The sequence below is a fragment of the Neofelis nebulosa genome, chromosome 7 (genome assembly GCF_028018385.1).
Source record: "Neofelis nebulosa isolate mNeoNeb1 chromosome 7, mNeoNeb1.pri, whole genome shotgun sequence".
In the NCBI taxonomy this organism is placed as follows: Eukaryota; Metazoa; Chordata; class Mammalia; order Carnivora; family Felidae; genus Neofelis; species Neofelis nebulosa.
The window spans coordinates 64,347,255-64,361,976 of NC_080788.1; the positions used below are offsets into that span (position 1 = coordinate 64,347,255).

The 14,722-nt window shown below is 42.9% G+C and overlaps 1 long non-coding RNA gene across 5 annotated transcripts in view; it reads left to right on the forward strand.

The window, feature by feature from the left end:
* The window catches only part of LOC131516774 (uncharacterized), a 134,719-nt gene that overhangs the window by 87,076 nt on the left and 32,921 nt on the right, over nt 1–14,722 (forward strand). For 2 of the 5 annotated variants that reach the window (XR_009264233.1, XR_009264229.1), the window contains one exon: nt 8,450–10,999. This is a non-coding gene — a long non-coding RNA (uncharacterized LOC131516774). Of the gene's footprint in view, nt 1–8,449; nt 11,000–14,722 lie in introns of those variants that run through there. The other 3 variants (XR_009264231.1, XR_009264230.1, XR_009264232.1) reach the window with 2 other exon arrangements.

A 14,722-nucleotide genomic window follows, 5' to 3' on the forward strand; every position in this document is an offset into this window, starting at 1 on the left:
GCTGGTTATGGGCCTGTTCAAGCTTTCTATTTCCTCCTGTTTGAGTTTTGGAAGTGTGTGGGTGTTTAGGAATTTGTCCATTTCTTCCCGGTTGTCCAGTTTGTTGGCATATAATTTTTCATAGTATTCCCTGATAATTGCTTGTATCTCTGAGGGATTGGTTGTAATAATTCCATTTTCATTCATGATTTTATCTGTTTGGGTCATCTCCCTTTTCTTTTGAGAAGCCTGGCTCGAGGTTTATCAATTTTGTTTATTTTTTCAAAAAACCAACTCTGGGTTTCGTTGATCTGCTCTACAGTTTTTTTTAGATTCTATATTGTTTATTTCTGCTCTGATCTTTACTATTTCTCTTCTTCTGTTCGGCTTGGGGTGTCTTTGCTGTTCTGCTTCTATTTCCTTTAGGTGTGCTGTTAGATTTTGTATTTGGGATTTTTCTTGTTTCTTGAGATAGGCCTGGATTGCAATGTATTTTCCTCTCAGGACTGCCTTCGCTGCATCCCAAAGCGTTTGGATTGTTGTATTTTCATTTTCGTTTGTTTCCATATATTTTTTAATTTCTTCTCTAATTGCCTGGTTGACCCACTCATTCGTTAGTAGGGTGTTCTTTAACCTCCATGCTTTTGGAGGTTTTCCAGACTTTTTCCTGTGGTTGATTTCAAGCTTCATAGCATTGTGGTCTGAAAGTATGCATGGTATAATTTCAATTCTTGTAAACTTATGAAGGGCTGTTTTGTGACCCAGTATATGATCTATGTTGGAGAATGTTCCATGTGCACTCGAGAAGAAAGTATATTCTGTTGCTTTGGGATGCAGAGTTCTAAATATATATGTCAAGTCCATCTGATCCAATGTATCATTCAGGGCCCTTGTTTCTTTATTGACTGTGTGTCTAGATGATCTATCCATTTCTGTAAGTGGGGTGTTAATGTCCCCTGCAATGACCACATTCTTATCAATAAGGTTGCTTATGTTTATGAGTAATTGTTTTATATATCTGGGGGCTCTGGTATTCGGCACATAGACATTTATAATTGTTAGCTCTTCCTGATGGATAGACCCTGTAATTATTATATAATGCCCTTCTTCATCTCTTGTTACAGTCTTTAATTTAAAGTCTAGTTTGTCTGATATAAGTATGGCTACTCCAGCTTTCTTTTGGCTTCCAGTAGCATGATAAATAGTTCTCCATCCCCTCACTCTCAATCTAAAGGTGTCCTCAGATCTAAAATGAGTCTCTTGTAGACAGCAAATAGATGGGTCTTGTTTTTTTATCCATTCTGATACCCTATGTCTTTTGGTTGGCGCATTTAATCCATTTACATTCAGTGTTATTATAGAAAGATACGGGTTTAGAGTCATTGTGATGTCTGTATGTTTTATGCTTGTAGTGATGTCTCTGGTACTTTGTCTCACAGGATCCCCCTTAGGATCTCTTGTAGGGCTGGTTTAGTGGTGACAAATTCCTTCAGTTTTTGTTTGTTTGGGAAGACCTTTATCTCTTCTTCTATTCTAAATGACAGACTTGCTGGATAAAGGATTCTCGGCTGCATAATTTTTCTGTTCATCACATTGAAGATTTCCTGCCATTCCTTTCTGGCCTGCCAAGTTTCAGTAGAGAGATCAGTCATGAGTCTTACTGGTCTCCCTCTATTTGTTAGAGCACGTTTATCCCTAGCTACTTTCAGAATTTTCTCTTTATCCTTGTATTTTGCCAGTTTCACTATGATATGTCATGCAGAAGATCGATTCAAGTTACATCTGAAGGGAGTTCTCTGTGCCTCTTGGATTTCAATACCTTTTTCCTTCCCCAGATCAGGGAAGTTCTCAGCTATGATTTCTTCAAGTATACCTTCAGCACCTTTCCCTCTCTCTTCCTCCTCTGGAATACCAATTATGTATAAATTATTTCTCTTTAGTGCATCACTTAGTTCTCTAATTTTCCCCTCATACTCCTGGAATTTTTTTATATCTCTTTTTCTCAGCTTCCTCTTTTTCCATAATTTTATCTTCTAGTTCACCTATTCTCTCCTCTGCCTCTCCAATCCAAGCTCTGGTTGCCTCCATTTTATTTTGCAGCTCATTAATAGCATTTTTTTAGCTCCTCCTGGTTGTTCCTTAGTCCCTTGATCTCTGTAGCAATAGATTCTCTGCTGTCCTCTCTACTGTTTTCAAGCCCAGCGATTAATTTTATGAGTATTATTCTAAATTCACTCTCTGTTATATTGTTTAAATCGTTTTTGATCAGTTCGTTAGCTGTCGCTATTTCCTGGAGATACTTTTGAGGGGAATTCTTACATTTCGTCATTTTGGATAGTCCCTGGAGTGGTGTGGAACTGCAGGGCACTTCCCCTGTGCTGTCTTGAAAAACTTGCATTGGTGGGCGGGCCGCAGTCAGACTTGATGTCTGCCCCTAGCCCACCGCTGGGGCCACAATCAGACTGGTGTGTACCTTCTCTTCCCCTCTCCTAGGGGCAAGATTCATTGTGGGGTGGCGTGGCCCATCTGGGCTACTTGCACACTGCCAGGCTTGTGGTGCTGGGGATCTGGCATATTAACTGGGGTGGATTGGCAAGGTGCACAGGGGTGGGAGGGGCAGGCTCAGCTCGCTTTTCCTTCAGATATCCGCTTCGGGAGGGGCCCTGCCGCACCGGGATGGGGACAGACCTGCCGCCGGAGAGGTGGATCCGCAGAAGTACAGTGTTGGGTGTTTGCACGATGCAAGCAAGTTCCCTGACAGGAACTGGTTCCCTTTGGGATTTTGGCTGGGGGATGGGCTAGGGAGATGGCACTGGCCAGCACCTTTGTTCCCCACCAAGCTGAGCTCTGTCATCCGGGGCTCAACAACTCTCCCTCCCATTGTCCTCCAGCCCTCCCACTCTCTGAGCAGCGCTGCTAACTTATAACCTTTCAGATGTTAAGTCCCGCTTGCTGTCAGAACACACCCCATCTGGTCCCTCCACTTTTGCAAGCCAGACTCGGGGACTCTGCTTGGCTGGCGGGATGCCCCTCTGCCCCGGCTCCCTCCCGCCAGTCCGTGTAGTGTGCACTGCCTCTCTGTCCTTCCTACCCTCTTCCGTGGGCCTCTTGTCTGCACTTGGCTTTGGAGAATCCGTTCTGCTAATCTTCTGGCAGTCTTCTGGGTTATTTAGGCAGGTGTGGGTGGAATCTAAGTGATCAGCTGGACGCGGTGAGCCCAGTGTCCTCCCATGCTGCCATCTTCCCCTCTTCTCCCTGGTTCTCATTTTTAAAGAGAGAGAAAAAGAGAAAGAAAAACAAAAATTTATGTTTCTTTATTTTTATTTTTGTTAAACACAGTCATATTCAGAAACAAAAGGATAAGTAAGATCCAATGATTTGGAACTAACATAAACCTCTAGTGGGGAACAGAGGCTAAAGGAAATTGGCTCATAGGAAACAGACACTATATACAAACAGTAGAAGCTGAGCTTCAAAGATCATTTGATGATGAGGGCTTTGCTCATCCCTCAAAAGGCAGAGCAGCTGAACTAGGCTTCCCAGATAAAGTTGAGATCAGTGTTTACAACTCATCTAAGTCAGTGGATAAGAAAAAATTCCACTAACTTTCACTGGATCCTTCTTGCCTGTGGTTCCGGGATGGAGAATGGATATCCGGGGGAGAAGGGGAACAATAGCCCTCAATGTGGCACTACCCGTGGTGGCTGGGAATAAGGAAAATACACCCCTAAAATCACTAGATAGACAGGGGAGTCTACCAGAAAAATCTCCAAAGCAAGATAACCTTCCAAACACAAATAATAAAATAGGTAAGGAAAATTTCTGTCATGAGGATAGTTAGCAGAACCAACAGTCTATGTAGACTCTATATATGAGGAAACAGAAGTCTGTATAATCTGTAGATTTCACACATAAGGAAATAGAAATAATGGTACAATATAAAAATATGCTAAAATAAATACTTTGTAAAATGTTTACTTATTTTGGGGGGAGAGAGAGTGCATGTGCATGTATAGGGGAGGGCAGAGAGAGAGGGAGATGGAGATTCCAAAGCAGGCTCTGCACTGTCAGTGCAAATCCTGACATGGGGCTTGAACCCATGAACCCTGAGATCATGACCTGAGTCGAAATCAGATGCTCAACCAACTGAGCCACACAGGTGTCCCTAAAATAAATATGTACTTTGGAATCATCAAGTAAATCAAAGCGGAATGAGAACAAGGGATTATGAATCAAGAAAGTAAGGTATTAAAAGGATTAATCTAGAAAATTCTTATGTGTACTTATTGGAATAAAAATTGGAGCGGATAAGGTAAACTGTACACTAGACATCTGGGCCAAGACTGGGATGAGGCAAGGGAGGCACCCAAGGGGCACAATTTAGGGAGGCACTCACTGTCAGATGCAGACCTTGAACTTGCACAAGCCTGAGAGTGAGTGCCTCCTTAAATCGTGTGCCCTGGGCACCATGTTTGCCTCACCTTGTCCCAGCTCTGGTGGACATGGCTGAAGAGAAAGTTAAGAGTTACAGAAGATACAACTGAGGGAATGACCTAGAAGGCAGATGAAGAGATTTAAAATATGAAAAGTGTAGTTGAGAGACATGGAAGAAAGTACCTCCCCCACCAATATCTTAAGAGTTCCAGAAAGAGTAAGAAGAATAACAAGGAAGAGATATTAAGAGAAATAAATTGAAAAAATTTTTAACTTGAAGGTATTAATCTTTCAGTTGAGATGATTTTGTCTTAATAGAAGAGATTTTAAACAGTTTATTTTTCATTGTTGAAAATATGAAGGGCCCAAGTTCCTGATTGTCCCCTGACCCAAGCCAGTTTAACTGGGTTGGGAAAACTGTATTTGATCCTGGGGCATTGGCCCATTAAAGAGGACTGTGGATGGGGGCCCCTGGGTGGCTCAGTCACTTAAGCGTCAGACTTTGGCTCAGGTCATGATCTCACAGTTCATGGGTTCGAGCCCCGCATCGGGCTTTGTGCTGACAGCTCAGAGTCCGGAGCCTGCTTCAGATTCTGTGTGTCCCTCTCTCTCTGCTCCTCCCCAGCTTACTCTCTGTCTCTCTCAAAATAAATAAACGTTAAAAAAAAAAAAAAAAAAAGAGGACTGTGGATGGTGCAGAGGAATTGTGTCCTCAGTTTTACTTGTCTGGCTCGTAAACATTCCACCGTTTCCGGTATTCAGGTGCTTCTGAGCAGAGGTGGCTCAACAGCGAATGGATTGGCTCATCGCTTGTTGGGGAAGGTGAAAGTCTTCTGTTTGCAATGAGTAGCTTGACATTAAGCTGGATGCATGTTTGAGAACCACTCCATCTACAGGTCTTCCTTCCCCGCTATTGCATGTGAAATGTCTTCAGCCCCCTGTTATGGTCATCTGCCTCCTCTGCCAAGGGAAATGCATTTTGCCTGTCAGGCTGCAACGCTGACAGCAGAAACTGCTTGGTAGAGACAGTACTGCTTTAGTCCTTCAAGCTGTTTGCTTTTCTTTGCTCCTTATCACAATGAAATATGTAGCTAAGGCAGGAAGCCTTATCATTGCGGCCCAGCCAGTGCATAATTAAAGAAAGAGATGGGTCATTGCTTCTTTCTGTGCTTCCATGAACCCTCATGGCAATTTAGGTCTAGTAATGAGGGCAGAGTTCACTTTCCCTTCCTAACAGGTTCTTTACCACATGCATGGTAGGGTAAACAAAGGCTCAAGTCGTGAACTTGAGGCAGGAAGAAATCCTTAGCCTATAGGAGAGGGAGAATTTTGAGTAAATAATTTGAGTAGCCTTGCAAGACTCTTTGTTTATTTCAAGGTAATTAAAATGTTCTGGGTTTGGAGGAGAAATAATGCTTTGGGAATTACTCATTTGGTGTTTTTGAATTAGGGTTTTGGCATCTCTTTCCAGGAGTGAGTAATTTCTTTTTGTGGTGTCTGTGTGCAGATAACACAACAATCAAAATAACTCAGAGCCTGCAGTCAATACGTGCCTGAGAAGGATTGAAGAATATCACATTGTAAATTGGGGCTCAGCTGATGCTAAGTTATAAATTGTACATGAAAAACATAGAATCTAAATTAGGACACTCAAGGATTGGATCAACGTGTTTGTGAATATATGTGTGTGTGCATGTGTATGTGTTTACATGAGAGCAAGACAAAGAGGTGCAGAGAGACTAAGAAACAGAGACAGAGTGGTAGGGAGACAGAAAGAATGAGAGATTGACAAAAAAACTTAACTATTGAGAGCTCAATTAAAAATCAGCCAACGGATAGGGCACCTGGGTGGCTCAGTTGATTAAGTGTCCAACTCTTGGTTTCAGCTCAGGTCATGATCTCATAGTTAGTGAGTTTGAGCCCTGCATCAGGCTCCCTGCTGGCAGTGCAGAGCCTGCTTGAGATTCTCTCTCCCTCTCTGCTCCTCACTCCCCACTGTTCTCTCTCTCTCACTCACTCTTGCTCTCTCTGTCTCAAAATAAATAAATAAGCTTTAAAAAAAATCAGGAAACTGAACTAAATGAGAGAAAAATTACCTAGTTATCATAAAAACACAAATATAAAACATGAAGATCATTCACCATGTACCAAGTGTAGTATAGGATGTAAAACACATACAAAGGCATGGCTCCTTTTAAGCAGGAGGAGTGGAGAAGAGAAGTAAGGTTGGCTATAGTTGTGCGACACACTAGTGCAGGATTAAAGGGGAACACACTGCAGAGTCAGGTGGGATCAGCTAACTTTCCAGGTAGATCCCAAGATCTTGTTTGTGTGGTCCAGGGTGCTGGTTGTACAGGGCTTCGGTGAATATCAGCTTGATGTGGTGGCATGGTCTGAGAAGCCTCAAAATAGAGACAAACATCTGTCTAAATGTTTATCTTCCTCATTTGTGCCATCTCAGATAGAAAATAGATTGTATGCCAACTAAGGAATACATTCATTTTGGATTCATTTAATACAATAATAATATTTATGTTAGGATTGAACTTGTATGTTTTACAAATTGCTTTCACTTATAGCATCTGGTGGTCGCATCTTTAAGACAAGTCTGTATTGGGAAGATGTGACTGTTTCACAAGCAAAGAAACTGAAGCACAGAGATGTGGAAATACTTGCCCAAGGTTACAGAGCTAGGGGATGGCCAAGCCGGGCTTGAATTCAAGTTCATTATCCTTTCACTGTTCCATGTGTCTGATTGCCTGCCATATGAAATGCTATTTATGATTCTGCATTTTGTTTAATTTCCTATTACAACTATGTTAACAAAAGATTGTTAGAGTCCAGGGACTGATAGAAAAATTCCCGTATCTGGGTGGCTCAGTCGATGGAGCCTCTGACTCTTGCTTTCAGCTCAGGTCACTATCTCATGGTTCATGAGTTCCAGCCCTGCGTCAGAGCCTGCTTGGGATTCTCTCTCTCCTCTGTCTCTCTGCCCCTCCCCTGTTCTCTTTCTCATTCTCTTTCAAAATAAATAAATAAACTTTAAAATTTTTAAAAAGAAAAAGAAAAATTCCGCATCTAAATTCTCTCTTTGCTTGAAGTTGGTGGAGACTCATGATAATTTTTTTTGTTGTTAAGTCACAACTTTTACAGAGAGCCAAGAGGTTTGGTGACCTTATGTGTTAAAAATCATTGCTGCATTAATCATTTCGACATAATAGGCTTTAGGAAGGCCTTTCTGAGTTCCATTTAAGATAGTTTCTTATTAGTGTTGAGTGAATTGGTTTGACTTTTCTGTCAAAGTCTGTCCAAGCAGGAGCAGTGTGACCAGTTCCTGAGCCAAACACAGAGTGGGGAGGCTGGGCCAGGCTTGTCTCTGGCTTGTTTCTATAGCTGGAGGAAAATGGCTCAGAAAATAGTGTGAGATGGGCACACCACATGTCCCCCCACCCCCACCCCAAGAAGGTTAGTTTGGGAATCAGAGCCTCATTCCATTTGAAACTTTTAGCTTCCTAACCAGAAATTTTTCATTTAAGACTTAGAAAAAAACTCAGAAATAGGTTATGAGGGTCAAAGGAAATTTAAGGGAGATAGCCCTTTTCAACTTGAGCCTACATAAGATGTCTTAAAGATGAAAGTAGTAGGGGCACCGGGTGGCTCAGTCGGTTAAGTTTCTGACTTTGGTTCAGATCATGATCTCACATCCATGAGTTCAGGTTCCACATTGGGCTCTGTGCTGACAGTTCAGAGCCTGGAGCCTGCTTTGGATTGTGTGTCTCCGTCTCTCTCTGCTCCTCCCCTATTTTTGCTCTGTCTCTCAAAAAAAACAAAAACAAACAAACAAAATAAAACTTAAAAAAAATGTAAAGATAGAAGTAGTAGATGAAAAACTGAATAGGTGATTAAAGATAACGTTGGTCTCTTGTTTGGCATTGCAAATTAAATTTCTCATGTGTTTATCCCATAGGTGGTTGTTTCATATTGATAGATATTGATGATCAAGAGAAAAACAAGTGTTTTTTTCTTTTCCATTCAGGCATATATTCTTGGATAAATGGCCCTGAAAGAAACAATCGTGACGATTTGGACTTCCTATAGATAAAGCTTTGGCAGGACCACCACTAACCCCAGCATTCAAGTCCCTGAAAACCCTTGGGCTTGCCGCTGGTTACTTCCTAGAAGGTGAAGTTTCAGAAGGTTGGCACATTCCATATATCTCCAGAGTCTGAATCCATATTCTCAAGAGGACTGTGTGAATGTTAAGGCATCTCAGGCTTGTGCTTCCAGAAAGCTGAATTGGGAGGCATGATCTCATGCTTTTCAATTCAGTGTCAGTTGTGTATCCGGATTTCTGGCCGCTGATTTGACATTTCCTAACCTTATAGGTGTTTAGAATGGTGTGATAACCTCCATCGCACAGACTGAGGACCGGAGGCTCAGAGACGTGCCCTTTGTGACAGCTTACATGTGGCGGTGGTAGGATTGCTTCAAACATGAAGCCCTCACACTCTCTGTGACAAATCTGTGGGCACACGCATCAGGGGGTTTCACATGGTCTGAGCCCAGAGGAGTTCTAAGTCACTAGAAAACCTTTGCTTCTTCCTATGTTGTTTTTCTGCAAGGCTGGAGAAGTATCCCCAGAACTCAAACATCATGGCATTTCTTTTATAAAAAGCAGGCTGCTTCTTCTTCTTTAGTTTTCTTTGTGATTTCATGGCTACAAAAATTTTTTAAGTATAATTTTTTGTCAAATTGGCTAACATACAGTGTATACAGTGTGCTCTTGGTTTTGGGGGTAGATTCCCATGATTCATCAAAACAGTAGGCTTCTGATGCAAGGCCCAGAATAGAGGCTTTATAGGTCCTTACCTTTCTTCTCTGGGAGGAATTTAAATCATTACCAAGTATGATCTAAAATGCTCCCCAAGGGAGGCATCTAGGGGAAAAATGGAATTGGTAGGTTATCTGACTGATTTATCCAAGGAGAAAACTGAATTGAGAGGCATTTTTGCAGAGCTGTTTCAGGGTGTGGAAGGACTTACTTGGTCTGTGATTTGAATGCCCAAAGAAGGAGAAAAAAGAGTCAACTCAGAGGGGAAGAAAAGGCTAAGCAAAAAACACTCATAACATGCTGTTTAGCTCCTCATTGAACTTTGTGTATGCGGTCATGATAATGACCATGATGGAGCTCTACTGGGAAGACAGGAAGGCACTGTACGCAGTGATGGTGATGGGGAGGTGACGTCATCTCTTCCATCCAAAGTCCCTGGACTGTGAGTACATGTTCTGGGTCAAATTTCACTCCCAAAGAGCAAACCACTCAGTCTCTAGATGGCTTGGGAGAACGAGTCTTATTTTGTTTTTAAATACTTTTTAGTACAATCCTTATGAAAAGACCTACACGTTTCAGCCTTTATTCTGAAACCAGAAAAATGCCTTCAGAAGAACTTCTGCACATCTCCAGTTTCAGAGAACTAACCGAAAAGATCTTACTGTAAGACTTTTTGTTTTGGTGTAAAAAAATATTAGAACTTTAACTGTTGCCATGGGTAAAAACTCCATTTTTACAAATGTGCAGGTTGAGATCCTCTTTTCTAGGTGGGAATTGGAATTATGAAGCGATGAGCCTTGAGTTACAGAACAGGTGGTCTTTCTGTAGGCAGGCCACTTCCTCTCTGGGTCTCATACTCCTCATCTGTGGAATGAGGGAGTGGAACCAAGAGAAGCTTCATTGTCCCTTCTGGCACAATTTTTGATGGCAACAGTGTTTCTGCAGGCCTGGCGCCCTGACAATTCTACTGATCGGGTCTCCCAGGCCCCCAGGAATACCTGCTTAGGGTTAGGCCTGGGCCTGCCTCTGTGGAAGAGGGCTCCAGCCCCGGCCATTCCCAGCCACATGAGGACAAGGATTGTTTAGCAGGTCTCTGAGGGCGAGGGGACCCAAGAAGCTGGACTGGGCTCGTACCACGGATATGAGTGTTGTGTGAGGGCTGTTTGTGTCCCAACAGGCCGACTTCCAGCAGCACTTTTCTGGGGAAACATTCTTTGTTGTTATCAGGAAAAACAGGCTAACAAGATTTTTACATGTTCACACTCGGCCCTCCATCTGGACAAATGAGTAATCTGACTTACAGAGAGTGTGTTTACAGAAAACAGCCACGAAGAGTCTCTTGGAGCCAGAGTTAAACACAAAACGGGAAAAGGCAAAGCTTTTTAGAATCCCATTGTTGAGTCAGGGTCCATCTGTTGCCACTGGGAGTGCGTCCACCTACCAAACCCTAACTGCCCACCTCCCAGCCACAGCCAAAAGAAGCAGTGTGGTCGGTGGGTGTCTATACTCTGGTGGTGTACTGAGCCCCAAACCCTCTAGCTTCTCATCATCGGGGCTCCATAACTCATTTTAGTACTGCTTATAAGCTGCTCATCCCAGAGGCTGGTAGCTGACTCCCTCTGGCACTGTGACCTGAGACCTGTGACTCAGAAGTCCTTCTCAGGTATGGCATTGCCTTGTCCCTGACGCTTGAGGGCTGGAGATCTAGTTTGCAGGGTCATCCACCCGTGATGGGAGAAGACAGCTGGGAGCCTGAGAGACTCCTCCCTACTGTTCCAGGACCAGCTGTCCTGGCTGAAGACTCTATTCAAATTTTGTCTTTATTTTTCACATCCACCCTCATTTTCCCCTCCTTATCCTCTCTGTGTGTCACCAAAAACATACAGAGGCTGGAATAGAACTTTATAAAGATAATACTCTGTCTTTCATGGTCTTCTCTGAATCCTTAGTGTCCGGCATTCTGTTTAGCATGTTGTAGATGGTCAATAAATGTTCACTGAATTAGTGGATGTGTGAAATGTGTTTCCTCTACTGGAGTCTGAATTCTTTCACAAGTGATATCTGTTTCCAGGGCCAGGGCTGGAGGCTCTGGCTGGACCTGAGATTATTATTTTTTTAACTGTAGAAATAAAAAAACAACTGTAGGGGTACCTAGGTGGCCCAGTCGGTTAAGCATTCGACTCCTGGTTTTGGCTCCAGTCATGATCTCACCATTCCTGGGTTGGAGCCCCACATTGCGCTCTGTGCTGATGGTGCAGAGCCTGTTTGGGATTCTCTCACTCCCTCTCTCTTTGCCCCTCCCCTGCTTTCTCTCTCTCTCAAGATAAATAAATGAACTTAAAATTTTGTAAAATGTTCCATTTTAACTATTTTTAAGTGTACAGTTTGGTGGTATTAAATACATTTGCATTGTTGTGCAATCATCACCAGACATGCAATTTTTGTAGCCAGATCTGTGTGTGGGAGATGCTGGAAGGAATGGAAAATAAGGGTACAAAGCCAAAGAGGGCTTTGGGAATTGAGGAAGAAATGAAAAATGCAAAAGGTCAAGTCTACAGAGGCCGATGGTGCATAAGAAAACCTAGATCTCTGTGAAAGGGACCTGAAGTGAGCTCAGAGAGCAGGTGGGTTCCAGCGAGACCCAAGGGGGCAAAATGGTAGCCAGGAGCCTTCCGTGGGCTTGTAACTGAGTTCATGGGCCGAGGTGTTGGGATGCTTGAGGAATTGGGACACTGGCAGTCATGTCTTCGTCATCTCTCTATACCTAGATTCTCCCACAGGGTTTGGTCCATGAGAAGGCATAGAATGAAAATTTTAAATGAAATTGAACTTGTGGTTTATGGTAACGGGATGGGACATTCAGGGTGGGCTGGATAATCAGCCTGTGGCTACTGCCCCTCGGACTGTACGCAAAGGGTGTTTAGAATGCTCAGTTGCCTCTAACCTCTGCTTTCATTCCCCTCCAAAGCTTTGGCTCTATTATCTCTGAAGGGCTGTTTCAGCCTTTTTACTTTTCAGAGCATAACAATGCAGAGGAATTGAAGGGCCATTGAGGACAAGAAACCAGGTTTTCCAAAGGCCCAGTTTTTACCCAAGAAGCGGGTTAGCTAGAGGAAGCAGGAAGCACATGAATGCTTGTGTCCTTTCACTAACCTCTGGCAAATCTGACAGAGCCTGTGAACCTCCTTGCCCTCTTCCCCCAGCCACCCTGCTGGACTTGGGTGTTCCAGGAGCTGTGCTAAACGAAAAACCTCTTTGTAGCCTCTGATGGGTTTTACTCTCTGCCATGTGACTCCATTCACATCAGTGATGACTTGGACTCGCTTGCCAAAACCTTAGGACTGAAAGAGAATGTCCTTTCATGGATGCTGGGAGCACAGAGGGGCCAGGGAGTGCTCCTCAGAGGAGGCAGGGAGGGGAATGGCCGTCATTCTTTGTTTGGAAAAGCTGCCACAGCCAGGTGCAGAGTCAAGGCCCTCTGGATGAGAGGGAAGGAGGACATGTCAGGCAATAGACACTGGAGATAAACATGTGGAGATGGGAATTCGTACGAGGGTTTGAAGGTTGTGAAGGAATAAGTCTGGGAAGTGCAGATGAAGCAGGTGGCAAAACAGGGAAATATAGTATAAAATAGACAAATTTTGGCCAAATAATGAGGGACCATGAAAATTAAGCAGAACTATAGAGGTTTGATGCAACTAATTATAGGGAGTCATTGAGTTCTTGAGAATTTATTTATTTATTTATTTTGGGTACTATTTTATTTTATTTTATCATTTTTTAATATGAAATTTATTGTCAAATTGGGCACCTGTTGGGATGAGCACTGGGTGTTGTTTGAGAATTTATTAAATAAATTTTCTTGGACGTTGTTCTACTTCAGATACTAATGTAGACCCTGGGGATACAACCTGCCCTTATAGAGCTTACAGTCTAGAGAAGGAGGCAGTTAAGCATTGGACAATTTTAATGCAGTATCTACATGAAGTGATAAGTTTAAAATTTATGTAAAGATGTAAACAGGAGTAACATCAGAATCGTGGAGGTATGATATGGAGCTCTGGAAATAAATGAATACATAGGTAATGAATATCTTGTGCATGGTGGTGGAAATAGGAAGGAATGGACAGAGAGAAAGTGTATCTCTAAGGAGAGACAGTACCTGAGACATAGTTTGCCGTTAATTTGCCTTCAATATAATACTTGAATGAATGACTGAACTTTGCAATTCTGGACTTTTAAGAAGATGGCAGAAAAATCAGGTGTCTGGTTTTGAACTTGGGTGATAAATGGAGATATGGGTGACACAACAAAGGATTTGGGGAGAAGGGAAGGAAGGAGGGTGATAGGACATGCAGGGAAAGGAAGATGTTGGCTTAAGGCGTGTTGGGTTTAAAAAGACAGTAGAACACCCATAGCAAATGTCTAGTTTGTAGTTAGAGAATAAAGCAAGCAAAGAAACAATCAAGCCTTGGAAGGAAGTACCGAAGAATGCGTGTAAGAACAGGCTTGGAGGTACTCGTTGGGAGTAATTAGTCGAGTAATAATAATGGAACACATCAGATTGAGTTCTCCGTGCAAGAAAAATAAAACTATAAAAAAGGAGCAGCAAGTTAAGGATCATGGCTTCGAAATTACTCACACTCTTCTCCTAATGAATGAGGTCTGGGCTTGGTCTTGCTGCTTGACTTCTTGGTCCCATGTATCTGCGTAAGTCTGAGGAGTCTTCTCTTGGGTGCTCTCCAACTTCAGCCTCTCCTCTGTATCTTTCAAGGTTGCCTACTCTATGCTGGGGCTGCAGCTCTCGACACAGGTTTACATGCAAGGAGCTGAACCTCTCAGCTTGTGTTTTCTGGCTTCTTCTTCCCAGCAGCTGGACCCTGTACCAGGGTGAATTAGCTATAGGTAGGATCTGAATTTAAATTAGGTTGGAACTCTCTCCCTGCACATGGCCTTAGCCCTTGCCTATCCGAGATACCAGTGTTTCACTACCACCTAAAGATTTATGCTGTTTATCTTCACACATCAGACCAGATAGCCCAGATCCAGAAGCCAGGACCCAGAGATCTCATCTGTCTGCCTTGGGGTACCCTGTCCCTTTGCACCTTGCCCCATTGATCTTAACATCCCCAACCCTGACCTGTCCTGCATTTATCTTCTGCCTCTTTCCGCATTAGCCCCTAACTAAAATGCTGGCATACCTCCATGACTGGGGCAAAATGGTGAATGCATAATTCCTGCCATGACCTTCCTCTAGTCCTGGAGAGAACTGAGTCCTAATCAGGATTCTATGAGTCTGTCTGGAATTTTTTACCTCCATTTGTTTTTTGTAGTCATCTCAGGAAATTTTGAGGAGAACCCCCATTCTATGATGTGCCTGAACATCCTGGTACTGGTGCAAACCTTGGCAAAATTTTGTCCATTTCTTTTTGACTGTTTATTACCATTGGAAAATTCATGAATTCCTCTTGCAAATGA